Here is a 14222-nt window from a genome sequence, read left to right as displayed (position 1 = left end):
TCAATATAACAAGATAAATATTTTATCTTGTTAATTTCCTTATTATTACCCAAAATGTTTAAAAAAATTTTTTTTTAATGTTTTATTTATTTCTAGGAGAGAGAGACAGAGACAGCATGAGCAGGGGAGGGTCAGAGAGAGAGGGAGTCACAGATTGAAACAGGCTCCAGGCTCTGAGCTGGCAGTCAGCACAGAGCCCGACGCGGGGCTCGAACCCACGAACCGCGAGATCATGACCTAAGCGAAAGTCGGAAGCTTAACCGACTAAGCCACCCAGGCGCCCCGTATTACCCAAAATGTTTAAAAAAACAGTTAAATTTGCTATCTCTTAAAAAATTGATTTGGATTATTTTTTTAATGTAACAATCAGATTCATTTGAAATGCTGTACTAAACGTTTTCATAAATTGATTCTACTGTTGACTGCTTTATAGTTTGTCTAGTTCATTGATGATAATGTCATATGAGACAAAAATCAAAAGCGTTACTCAGGCCCAACTTGATTGTTATAGGCCTATATGTGGACCAATGGTATTTAAGACATTAATCACCTACTCAGCCTTTACTTTCTACCTATATTATCAGTCCCCTAAAGCAATGCTGAGCTTTAAGCTCATTTGACTTTGGTTCTTAAAAGAGGATAATAACTCGGGTACCTGGGTGGCTCAATCAGTTAAGCATCTGACTTCAGCTCAGATCAGATCTTGGGGCTCATGAGTCTGAACCCTATGTGGGACTCTGTGCTGACAGCCCAGAACCTGGAGCCTCTTTCGGATTCTGTGTCTCCTTCTCTTTCTGCCTGGCCCCTGCTCACACTTAGCCTCTCTCTCTATAAAAAACAAAAACAAACAAGCAAACAAAAAACATTTAAAAAAAGAAGATGATACCAATGTATGAGAGTATTAGGAGAAAATGGAAGGGTAGAAAATAGTCAGGTCTGACTTTCTGCTATATGGAAAGCCATAATTTAGTGCATTACAAACTACTTTATGACAAATTGGGTGGCCTTTTGAAACTAAAGCAATATTTCTAGGACATGTAATGAGTACAACTGGTGGTACTTGAGATAATTTGGGGGATGAATGTCATGGAATTAAATAACCTTGACTCAAATCTCTACTATGCTTCTGATTATCTCAGCATATGTTTCATGTTCTTATGTCTTTATTATGGCCTAACATTCACTAATTTCACATTCCTTTTTTTTTCTTTTTTTAATGTTTGTTTATTTTTAAGAGAGAGAGACAGAATACGAGCTGGGGAGGGACAGAGAGAGGGAGACACAGAATCCAAAGCAAGCTCCAAGCTCTTAGTTCTCAGCACAGAGCCTGATGTGGGGCTCGAACTCACAAACTGTGAGATTGTGACCTGAGCTGAAGTCCATCACTAATTTCACTTTTCAACATGGAGCACACAGGATCAAATGTGGAACCGCAGTTAATGGTATCTATATGGAACATGACTTTTAATAAGTCATCCCCAGGGGATACCTGGGTGGCTCAGTAGGTTGAATGCTGGTTGGGATCTCAAGGTTCCAGGGTTCAAGCCTTGCGTTGGGCTCTGTGCTAGCAGCTGAGAGCATGAAGCCTGTTTCAGATTCTGTGTCTCCCTCTCTCTCTGCCCCTCTTCCTCTCTCTTTCTCTCAAAAGTAAACAAACATTACAAAAATTTAAAAAAATTTTAAAAGCCCAATGCCTGATGTTTCTGTAAATCCTTTGTCATGGATGGAGGATTAAGTCCTCATTCTCACCTTTCTTTCCTCCTTCCTGAATCCATCAGATCATGTACTCCTTTTGGTTTCTTGTGACATTTTCTTTAACTTCACTTTGGCCACAATCAAAGCACAACTCCCCTTTCCTTCATGCATTCCTTTGAAATATCCATTTAACTAAAATCTTGGTGGATTTTTGCATACTTTGTGTGTAGCAGCTGATATTACTGAAAAGGGAGGCTTTACATAAAAACGATACAAGAAGTGAGTTTTATTTATTTTATTTTTTTTTTAATTTGAGAGAGAAGGCACATTTGGGAGAGGGGCAGAAAGAGAGACGGAGAGAATCTTAAGCAAGCTCCGGGTTCCACTCAGCATGGAGCCTGCACTAGACTGGATTTCATGACTGATATTATAACCTTAGCCAAAGTCAAGAGTCCAACACTTAATCGACTGAACTACCCAGGCACCACAAGAGTGAATTTTAGATGTCCCTGGTCTGAAAAGTCCTTTGGATGCTTTACCTTCTTTCTTTGCCTTTTCTCTCTCCTCTTTCCCCCATCTTTCTCTCATTCTTATAGGTAAAACGTTGAGTCCATTTTTTTTTTTTTTTGGACAAAGCAATTCAGCTCTCTCTAGACCTTTCTCTTACATCTCTTATAGTTCTGAACATCCTTTTTATTTTCCAAAATTACTTCTTGTGAGGTCATACCTGACAATGTGTTTTTAGATAAGAATAAATTTGCCAGTTTACTTTTTGTCCTGGCAATTGGGAAGGGATCTTGGAGTGGTTCATTCTTCTGGTTAAAACTGGACACTATCATGCAGTTGGGCACTACTTTTAAATAATGAAGCAAATTTGAGTTGATTGAGAGGCGAAAGTATACAATTTACTTCTTGTTCTCCTTCACTTTATGCATGGATTTTATTTTTCTCCTGCTGCGAGTAGAGCAGACACTTCCCAACCAGGCTTTGAAAGCATATTCTAGAAACATGTCTGTTGCCTACTATTAAATACAAAAATCTGTTGCAATGTTCAGTATAGGCTCCTTCTTTTTCCAAAGGCTGCATCTGTCCCACAACATGCAGAGTTATTTTTAAATGTGTTAGATTTAATTAACCCACCACAAGTGACTCCTTTGATGACGTCCTAATGGAATGTTCAAAATCTTTTTAATTTGGAAAATATACCATATAAAAGCTAGACTCTGAAATAGGAAAGTAGACACTATGACTACTTTCCTGTTCTTGTATAAATACATGACGGGCCCCTACTGTGGTTCAAGGCAGTCTTTCCATCGCCAATGTGGAAAAACTCTGGGGAAAGAGATTCAGAGGAAGAAAAGACACTCTATTGTTTTAATACTCAGAACTGCCATATACTAGATCCAAAGGGGCTTGAAATCCCTTGCCCTGTCAGTATTTGCTTGTTTTTTTCTAATTAAAAATTATGGGTCTCAGGTGTATGAAAATTGTCCCTAATTTTGTGTTGCAATGGATAAGATGAGATTTCAAATTCTGGTTGTTTTGTGATGCTATATGATGCCTTCAGCCAAATTAACTAAATTATACTGTTTTTGGTGTGCTTAGATCCACAAGGAAGTGGTCCTCAAAGTTTTCTGAAGAGAAACCCCATTTACATGGAAACACTGTGAACTCCTCTTCCAATGGGATAATATTTGCACCCGCTAACTGAGGAAACAGAAGGCTACTAAATATTAAGCAATTCTTTAGAAGTGGCATTTTATTAATCACAATAGAAACTATATCTATTTTACAATATCAGCATATGTGTGTGGATCATTTTTTTAAGACACATACAATATTTAGTGTGAATACAGATTTAAAAATGTTTTATTTTATTTTAATTCCAGTATAGTTAACATACAGCATTACATTAGTTTCAGGTGTACAATCCAGTGATGCAACACTTCATATGTCACCTGGTCCTCAAGTGTGAATATAGACAGTGACCCCGGAAAACACCACAGATTCCAATAGCGACATGTCCACACCATAGCAACAGCCATGGGCCTAAGGACTACAACAAAAAAATCCCTCTTTCGTCTACTATATGAAACCGACTTCCACATTTCCTTTTTTCCATCCTTCAATCTATCTGTTCTGCTACTATAACAGTTCCTTGAAATAAATGATATAAGAATATTAGAAAAAGAGAATAATGAAAAAAAATAATTTATAAACTCTGGCAAAGCAGTTGTCACAGTTAGGACATAACTGGGAAAATTAGGTTATGATTTAAGGAGGAGCTTAAGTTTTTTCAGAAAGGCTTTCCTAGCTCGAACCTACTGACTGTATTGGACATGGCCCCGTAAGTAGTTACTCAAGTACTTAGAGGCAGTATAAGTCAGAAACATAAATTTCTCTGACCTAATGGTAGAACTTGAAAATGTACCCCATTTCATTGACTTTTTAATCAGGATCAATTCATGTGTAACCCAGCCTTTGAATTCATCTCTTACCTTTTTATATATATGCATTGTTTGCTCTGTACAGAAACTGTATAGGGTGGGTTTCCAAAATACTGAAAACTGAGGCTAAAGAGGTTAAACAATTTGCAGATAGTCACATAGCTGCTCAATGGTGGGGCCTGGATTGGGTAACATGGCCCCAGAATCGTATTCCTGACACTAAACTCCCCCGTGCTTTATAACCTTGCTAAGAGATGATCTTCCTTTATTTAGTGTCTTTTCTTGCATTCACAGGGGATACTGGATATATATGTTACAAAATAACCTGATGCAAGTACAATTAAGAGGGCAAGAAGTTTTTGATGTGACAAAGGCAATGAATGATTTGCTATCAAAGTGAGACCAGACAATAATGTATTTACCATAACACCGTTGCTTTACCCCAAAACAAGAAAAGAAAAAGTCCTTTTTACACCATTGCTCTAAATGTAAGACAAGTAACAAAAGGAAGAACACTTAAAAAGTCATATCGTCAAAAGCTCTTCATAAATTTTGAGTCGTTTGATATTACAATAGAAGTTGACTTTCTTTTTTAATTTATTAGTAAAATTGTTTCACATGAATGTTCTACTCATCGACAAGATAAAACTTTGAGCTAAGAGATTTTCTTTTGATTTGATTTATTTAATAACCTCTGATAGACGAGATCGATGATTGGTCAGCTAAAAACAGATGAAGTACTACTGATGATCACTGGTTTTTTACTTTTAATATTTTACATACCTTAATTAGTTACGTTTATTTTCATAACAATTATCAATCATATAAAAGAAAAAATTGTACTCGAAAGTCATTAAAGTACTAAAGTATTGATATAGCAATACTGCAATCACAAAGGTGATGATCTTGTTGTTCTAAAACTATACCCAATATTGAGGAAAAAAAGCACAAAAGAGGGATTAGAACATCTGGGTTTAAACAAGCTCTAGGACTTTCTAACTCTGCATCCTGAAAAGTCACAGTCAGTTACCAGGACTTCCTTCTCCTCTTCTATATAATGTAGATAACAGTTATGTCTGTTCAACTGTTTCACAAAGTTGTTGTTGAAATCAATAAACGTAATTGAAAGTAATTATTGTTAGATGAGCTTGTGTCCCTGGAATATCTATCACTTAAAAGTTTTTTTGTCCCTTCAAATAACTCTTTTCAGGGCAAGAAAAGATTATCTTTGACCTTTTAGAAAATAGAAAATAACTCTTTTGTTCTTTTATTTTACGCCTGTATAACTAGAAGTACCGTCTCTCCCCTAATAATAAATTAAAGAGCATTTTAGATCAGCTAGAGAGTGTTTCTTTACATTTAGAAAAGACAAAAATAAAGGTAGATGAATCGATAAATAAGATATCTCAAATTTAGCCAAATATTATTTTTTACCTTCAAATGCAATACTGTAGACTATTTTTGGAAATGCATTTGTCACTAAATAAATAGAGACATGAGCACACACCCCCACATACATTACTGAGAGAGAATTGACTGCCTTATTTGATATGGGCTCTATTAATTCATGTAGGAATTAATCCACCTATAAAAATATTTCATCTTCTTACACTCGCTCTTTTATGTTGAAAAGAAAATTCTGAAACCAAGTATTCCCAATGTCTGTTTCAAAGTTTGTCTTTCACATTTTTCTTGAATTCTGGGTAGACCAACACCCTAAAGAGAAATACATTCAGTTTAGGTAACATTACCAGACTGCAAATGAATGTAGTCATTTTTGCCCCTTGCAATACAAAATTCCCGTCTGGGCTCAAATTTCTCCAAGACAGAAATAATAACTCCATGAAGCCATTGTATATACCTGCTAAAGTACAAGCCTTCATTTGGCATGTGAAAATGCAATTTGTACTTTATTATTTGCATAATGGATATTTACATTGCAATTTAATCTTAGAGGTAGTACAATTTTATTGTTGAAGAGAAGTTGTTCAATGGACACTTTTTATAGAGAGGAAACTGAGGCCTGGCTCATACCACATTGCACAGTTAGCTGCTGTCTGAATTGCAAGTCTGGGTCTTGCTTCCATCTCTCATCATGTCATTTCATGTGTGTAAGTCATGGTTCTAAACGAATGTGATCAGCTGGTAGAAAGGGTTTAGTGAGACCTTCCCTGTTTCTGAAAAAACACTCATAAGAGCATATAGTTAAGACCCAAGATCTCAAGTGGCTACATCCTAAGTTCAGAGAAAAGCTAGAGGTGCCATTAGAGAGAGAATAGGACTCCACTATCTTCTAGTATCACTGCCCCTACATGGAGCCCAGAGAAAGGAAAGGGTAGTGCTGTTCCTCCCAGGACTGAGAGAGCCCCCAAATTCATCTCCTTCCAGAAGTCATGAGATGAGTCGAAGAGACTTGCTTCTGAAGTTTGCTGGTGCCTATAAGAATGTGTGAAGCGTAGGGCAGCTGGGTGGCTCAGCTGGTTAAGCATCCAACTTTGGCTCAGGTCATGATCTCCTGGTTTGTGAGTTCAAGTCCCACGTCAGCTCTGTGCTGACAGCTCAGAGCCTGGAGCCTGTTTCAGATTCTGTGTCTCCCTCTTTCTCTGCCTCTCTCTCTCTCTCCCTCTCAATCTCTCTCTCAAAAATAAAATGAGAAATGAAATGAAAAAAAAAACAAAAAGAATGTGTGAAGCCTAAGCATCTTGTTTCCTTGGAAGATGTTTTTTTGAGCTGCCAAAACCACAGTTCCTCTCTGGCCTCGGAGTACAGCCTGGTGGGAGGGACTGTGGGATAACTGTCTAAGAGCCCAAGAGTACAGCCAGGTTGTTCCTTTTCCCTCCTACTCCCACCCCTATAAATATTAAATAAAACCTTTACCTCTTTATGCCTCAAGAAATCGAGACTCTTAAAACGAGTTTTAAGACAGAAGACAAGAAGTCCCCTGATAATAGAGTTCACAGTCTCAAATATCTCTTTATTGTGGAATAGGATTTTAATTTTTTTTTAAATCACAGTTATTTTTGTGGAGGGAAATAACTGTACCGTCCCATCATTTCAAACCTGACATCTGGGTGAGCGGAGGACATTTGCCCGTACACTTCCATCCACTTGCCAGCCAAACACCTTGAATTCTCAGGTCCATTTTGCAGATATTGCTGTTTTCTGTTTAAGAAACTCACCAGTGTAATGCTGCCTTCCTGTTCTCCCCAGAGGGGCCAGGTGGCTGAGACACCTGTCCGTGCTTGGAGCCGGCCACGCTTGGCGCTCTCTCCCCACCTCACAGATGGTTGGTAACCTGAGGAGATTTCCTCTTTCGAGCACAGCTTTCTCCCACTTATCTGATTGTTTTTTCCTCTCTGTGAGAGATGAGATTTTGTTTCTTCTTACTTACCTTCCCAATTCATTCTGCTTAGGAAATTTAAGCATTTTCAAAACTTGTGTGCTTGCTACAGTATTTTGTTAGTCTTAATTGAAAATGCCGTGTAAATTTAAAATCCTTTTTTTAAGAGTTGCCACTAGCTCTGATGTTTTCATTGAAAATGGGATTTTCCTACTTTCCTCTCCCAATAGATTCTTCTAAATGTCTAATATCATCACCTTCCAGACCTTATGTTACATGATCTCTGTTTTACTTGGCACCGTTCACTCTTTTCTTCTATTTGCGTATCCTTGCCTCCTTTTCTCCCATGAAATTATTCTTTTCTTTCTTTAATGTGTTCAATTATCTGATTCTTTTTGAAATCTCTCCCTCCAAGAAGATGATTCTGATTGTCCCTGACACAAAGAGAAATATCACCTTACTTTGATTTCACTCAACATTGGATAGAAAGAGCTATGCATCTTGTTAATTACATAGCACGTTACATCTTATACAACACCTTAGCATAATCTGATAGCTGTTTCACACATGTACAGCTTGAGTATTCAAATATGCTCTAAGGTCTTGTAGGAAAAACATGTTTTTCTATTTTTGCTTAGCTCTTCATGAAATAGATGCTTAATAAATGTTTATTGCTGTTAACAATCCATTGGCTAGTGAGCTACTTATGCATTTAAAATAGGATATTATGACACTTTGGATAAGTGCGAACAGAAGAAATCAAAAGACACATCATCACATAAAAATTGTTATTTTATTTTAATTGATAATGATTTAACTGTATTTAATTTGGTTGGCAATGAACCAAAATGAATTTTGCTCTGTCAGAAGACAAGGATCACTGCTAGTGTAAGAATGTGTTGATAAGACACTGATGATCGAAAGGAATTAGTGTCTTGCCTTTCATGAAGGTGGCCGGTTTTTGTCGTTCTTGTTGTTGTTGTTTTAGGTTTTTTAAATGTTTATTTATTTTAAGAAAGAGAGAGAGTGTCTGCCAGGAGAGGGCAGAAAGAGAGGGAGAGAGAGAAAGAGTCCCATTCAGGCTCTGCCCTCCCAGTACAGAGCCTGATGTAGGACTAGAACTCACAAACTGTGAGATCATGACCTGATCCAAAATCCAGAGTCAGACGCTTAACTGAGCAACCCAGGTGCCCTATTTCATGAAGGTGCTGTTTTGATGGGAATATAGAGAGTGGTACTCTATTTTATTTATTTATGTGTTTACTTATTTCATTATATTCATATATACATATATTTTGCTTTCATATATCAATTCATAGTGTATTATGTTATATATTTATATACTTTTGATATACTTTAATATCTATATTTTTTGATGGGTGAGGGAAAATTGAAATTTTTGACTTAAACTTCACTAATGATTATTTACTAACAAAAAAGATAATAGGGTATCAATTGAACAAGATTGTAATATTAGCAATTACTGGCAAATTACTATGAAAAAGGCCCTCCCACCATTTACAACACCCCAATTTATGCATTGCCATCACGTGCAAACTTAAGAAGGGAATCTTCATTATAAGCTACGATGCACAGGAGATGATAACTAAACACAAGTGATAACCAAACAATTGACAGTTACTTTATTTCAATACAAAATCTATATAAAGTTTTTTAAAAGCTTGAGGAAGTAAGGATGTATAAGAAGGGGCATTGTATAAAAACTACATGAGTTAGTGGGAAAAATAAATTATATGCTATTGAAACATAAAACTATCTACTTTACTTTCCGTTCCATACATGAGCTCATCTAGGTTATGAAATTCTTACCTAATAATGGTACTTTGTGTATTAGACCATTAAGTAGTTAGCATTTTATATATACTATAATTATATATTTCTAAAAAAATCACTCTGTTGTTTAAAACTTAAAACTTTCTTCTGAAATTTTGTTTATAGATAAAACTCACAAAGGAAATCTTTTCTCCTTAGTTGAAAGGAAAACTTTGGCATTGTCTCCGTCACAAGTGCATTCCATTTAGTAGAATGGGGGGAGGATTTTTCTCTATTACATAATGTAGGATGCTCAGTTGGGAATTAAGGGAACTTTTTTAGTAATTAGTGCTATGACCTTTTGAAACTACCTTAAACTCATACATTTTCTAAGCTGTAAAATGTAGGGGTTCTGTTATAATAGGGTATCTTTAGAAGTTCTTTTGAGGACTCAAGTCCTAAATTCTAAGCTACTGTCCTTCAGTGTTTATATTGATCCAGAGGAAGTAAGATCTACCTTCTCTAGCAGTGATTTTCCAGTGGACTTTACTTGTCGACTTGGTAGGGGAAAAGATAATTAGAGACATAGCTGCTCATTATGAGGATGGATGAAATTCTAACTTTTATGTTCTTTTTTAAATGTTTTTATTTATTTTGAAAGAAAGACAGAGCAAGCAAGCAGGGGAGGGGCAGAGAGAGAGAATCCCAAGCAGGCTCCGCACTGTCAGTGCAGAGACTGACATGGGGCTCAATTCCATGAACCATGAGATCATGACCTGAGCTGAAATCAAGAGTCAGTAGCTTAACTGACTGAGCACCCAGGTGCCCCTAAAATTCTAACTTTTAGAGACTACTTGTGAGTTACTTAGAAATGTAATTATAAAACACATCTATGAAGATTGGAGTAGATGACTGGATCATTTGAAAATAGGAGAAAATATGATACCTGGTTTTCAGCTGTGAGCTGAACTTTCCAAGTTCTCATGATTTCTGTAATTAAAATGGGGTTTTTTAAAATCCCAATCCTGCTTCACTCTTTAATAGTGTAGGAAACTAATGTCACTGTATCTCATGTACTCTCTCAGTCTAGGGTAGAATCAGGACAAAATACCATCTGTTTCTCTTATAACATCCAAAGAGCAGCACTATCTGGTTCGGCATAAGCAAAGATGTAAAGCACAGGTCTTCTTGTTAAATTTGTCTTTAATTACTTTGGAGCTAAAGAAAAGTGAAATGCTACCTCATCATGTCTTGTGAAGAGGAAATACACAGAATAAACCATTCTCCTCAATAGTTTATTATGAGACCAGATCAACCTAGAGAAATTTCTAGAAAATGCTGTAAAAGCGTAACTGGTAGTTACTCGTATCCTGGACAATAAAACCTTCAGTGGTGGCAGTTAGAATAATTCTTTCCCACCATATCATAAAAGAACGCTTCTATTTGCAGAATTTTCCAACTGAGTAAATCTGTTTTTATTTTTCACATATAAATAGCTTTAGTAGACCGGAAATTTCTTTCAGAGCTTTAAATGTAAACATTTTATGGATGTTTATGGATGGACACATTTTGTATGTGTATGTATGTAATGTATATGGCAAAATGATATTATTTTTTTAAAGAATGAAACAGTGAGGTATTTTGTCTGTTTCCTCATCTTAGGTAAATAAGGGCAAAATATCTGTGCATCTAAGTCACTTCTACCCTTTTAACATCACACCCTGTGAAAGGCAGAGCAGAAGTATGTGGCTTTGCATGTAACTGTCCCATGGCAAGATCTGTGGTAGTTCAGAGTATCTTCTCTGGATTTCAGGGGGCCTGGATTAAAATTCCAACTGTGTTACTTCCCACTGTATAGTGTGGGCAAGTTGCTCATCTTTTTTGAGCCTCGTTCTCCTCATCTGTAAAATGGTGATCAGACAAGTATGGGCATCATAGTAACTTCTGAGGATTAAAGGAAGTAATCCACAGAAAGTGCTCTCATGGAGCCTGGCACGTAAAGACACTCAGTACTTTCGTGGACTGTTTGTCAGTCTTTACCAAAGGAGGGCATTCTCTTTGTTGGACAAGCTGAAGAACTAATAATGAAGACGTGAATGAGTGCTACTGGATTAAGAGTTTACTCAGGGAAATCAGTAGCCAAATGTGTTAAAGTCTGATAGGCAGGAAATGCCTTGCAGTACATCCCAATCTTGCCACCCAGTGATTAATATTTTGCCTCCTTATAGTTTGGCTCAAGTCATTTTATGGATATGGACTCACAGATCTCAAGATCTGTGACCTCAAGAGGTCAAGGACATTGGTAAACACAAAAATGGGGACTTGCTGCTCAGTTCAGCTAGTGCTGTCTCATTCTCTGCCCCACCCACTTCCCAATTGTTTTTCCTACAGTAGAATTTCTATTTGCTCACTTTCCTTGGCTCCTTAATGACCTGTTATTAAAGACCTACGTCCCTGGCTTGGTGTTCAAGGTCCTTTATTATTTATTGTCCAGTATTGTACAAGATGAGGCCAACTATGCTCTTTCATAGCATACAGCAATCCAACCAGACACAACTGTTTGCAACGTTCTCAATCACCTCTTCTCCTCCGGACCTCGTCCATCTGCATTCCTCTAGCTATGTGATCGTGCTGCTCACTCTCCAAGCCCTAGCTCCTAGTCAACTCACTCATAACAGAGTCCTTGCTCATGTCAGTAGTTTATCTTATAAACTCTTGCCCAATTTCTTGCCCAGCAGCTTTCAGATTTTTAGATGGAATCACAGTAGGAAACACATTGTGTACTGACACATGTTTTATTCAAATACACACACACATGTGTACAAACTTCATGAAACAATACTTACTTTCATTATTTGCAATATCACTCTAATGTTTTTTTTCTCTTTCTTTTGGCAAAAACTCTGGCTGCAATCTACTAAATAGATTTGAATTACTCTTTAATTGTATCATAACCTGCAGTTTGAAAAACACTGGTCTACACAACCCATACAGAATATCCTTGATTACTTATTGTGTGGAGGCATTATGTTCCTTACCAGACTGAGAGCTATTCATGGGTGGTACCATGTGGTACAACATAGAGTCTTTTATTAGATCTAATCATGTTTTTCATATTAGTTATGGAGTAACTGTTTATAGAAGCAAAAAAAGGGAAGAAGGAAAAGAGGGAGGGAGGAAAGAAATAAAAAAAAAGTCTTGAGGAATCTTTATTAGACTCAGAAATTGAGATTGCCACTATTTAGCAATTCAACAGATAGGGATCATTTAAGTTATTTACAGGTGAATTTTTCAGTCAAAGTGGAATGTGTTTCTTTAAATAACTTTCTTCAACATCAGTTTAAACTTAGAATTTAGTGACACATCATAGATTCTGGGATGAGAAGAAAAATAGTGAGAACAAAATGACTATATATATATATAGAGAGAGAGAGAGAGAAAAGATAACCTCACTCATGCTATGTTCCTTCTCTCTAGTGGGGGGAGGGGGTGAGATCGAGGGTGTCAAGTGTACCCAGAGGTGAAAAAAGCTTTTGACTTGATTTCTGTAAAGCCTGTGAAAAGGCAGTTCTATTATTCCTGAATGCCCTGAAACATCTATATGAGCTGCATACATCAAGCAATTTCTGTGGCCTGCCTATAAACAAGTTCAGTGCCAAGTGCTAACAACTCCCAGCACCTCAAGTGTATAGAATGAAACAGGAAGTACATTCTGTCTCATGACACCTGAAATATTACTTCTCACAGCTGTGCAAGATTACTGGTTTTCCCAGATTCAAAGAGGAAAATGTTGGAAGAAATTTAAATTTGAGAAGTCAGCATATTTACTGTAATGACATACCCAGTTTGATTGGCATTGAAACTTAAGTCTCTGTCACTCGAAGTCCATCCTCTTAACTAACATGCTATACTATATATACTCGATATAGATGCAGTAACATCACAAAAACAATGACTTCCATGGACATAAATGCTGTGTCCAAGTCCTTCATACATATTTGTTTGCTATTTTCTGATCTTCAGCATGACAGTGAGTGTATAGACAAGAACAATAAAAGCAGGATTAAAAGGATTCTATAAATGCTAATAAACTCAATAATATTATGTAAAACAAATATTTTCATAAATCACTGAGAATTAAGTCCTACATACTTCACTCTGAAAAAATGTCAATGGAAATTTTAAGAATTACCATTAAATATTGACTTCTATTGCCAAAAAGGAATTATTAAAAAAAAAAATATAATATGCATAACAATGCATACGATTCATTTTTGTGCCTTTGTTACAATTTAGAGAACGAAATCATTTGAAAATGAAGATTTATAGTGGCTCCATTGACAAAAATTGAGGCATGTTGTAATGTTGAATTTCTTTATTTTTTTTTTAAGTTTATTTATTTATTTTGAGAGAGTGAGACAGAGACAGTATGAGAAAGAAAGAGGCAGAGAGAGAGGAAGAAGAGGGAGAATCCCAAACAGGCTGTGCACTGTCGGTGCTGAGTCTGACGAGCGACTCGATCTCACGAACCATGAGATCATGACCTGAGCTGAAATCAAGAGTCAGATGTTTAATTGACTAAGTCACGCGGGCACCCTATAATGTTGAATTTCCTTAAAATTTATGGTTTTTCTTTTTAAAAATTTAAAAGAAAATATATTGTCTTCCTTTGGAATATATATAGAAGAAGAGGGGGGTGGGAATGTTTTATAATCAGAAAGAGATGTACCAATACTGACATTTTACTACTTAATAATTTCAGTGTGCTATGTAAATATTTAGCAAAACATCCACTGCCCAGAGAATGTCCATTTAATTAACTTCATCTGACAATGTTAGAAATTGGCTTAAAAGTGTTGTCAAATTTAGTGGCGCTTGGGTGGCTCAGTCAGTTAAGCATCCAACTTTAGCTCAGGTCATGGTCTTATGGTTCATGGGTCCGAGCCCTGTGGCGAGCTCTGTGCTGA

General features: G+C 36.6%; 1 protein-coding gene across 5 annotated transcripts in view; it reads left to right on the top strand.

Moving 5' to 3' along the window:
• The window catches only part of EMCN (endomucin), a 105033-nt gene that overhangs the window by 18804 nt on the left and 72007 nt on the right, over window positions 1-14222 (top strand). The gene's annotated exons all lie outside the window — the stretch shown is intronic.

Source organism: Crocuta crocuta, unplaced genomic scaffold (assembly GCF_008692635.1).
Source record: "Crocuta crocuta isolate KB4526 unplaced genomic scaffold, BGI_CrCroc_1.0 scaffold92, whole genome shotgun sequence".
NCBI lineage: Eukaryota > Metazoa > Chordata > Mammalia > Carnivora > Hyaenidae > Crocuta > Crocuta crocuta.
The sequence above is the reverse complement of the archived record's forward strand: the minus strand, read 5'-3'. Positions and strand labels throughout refer to the sequence as shown.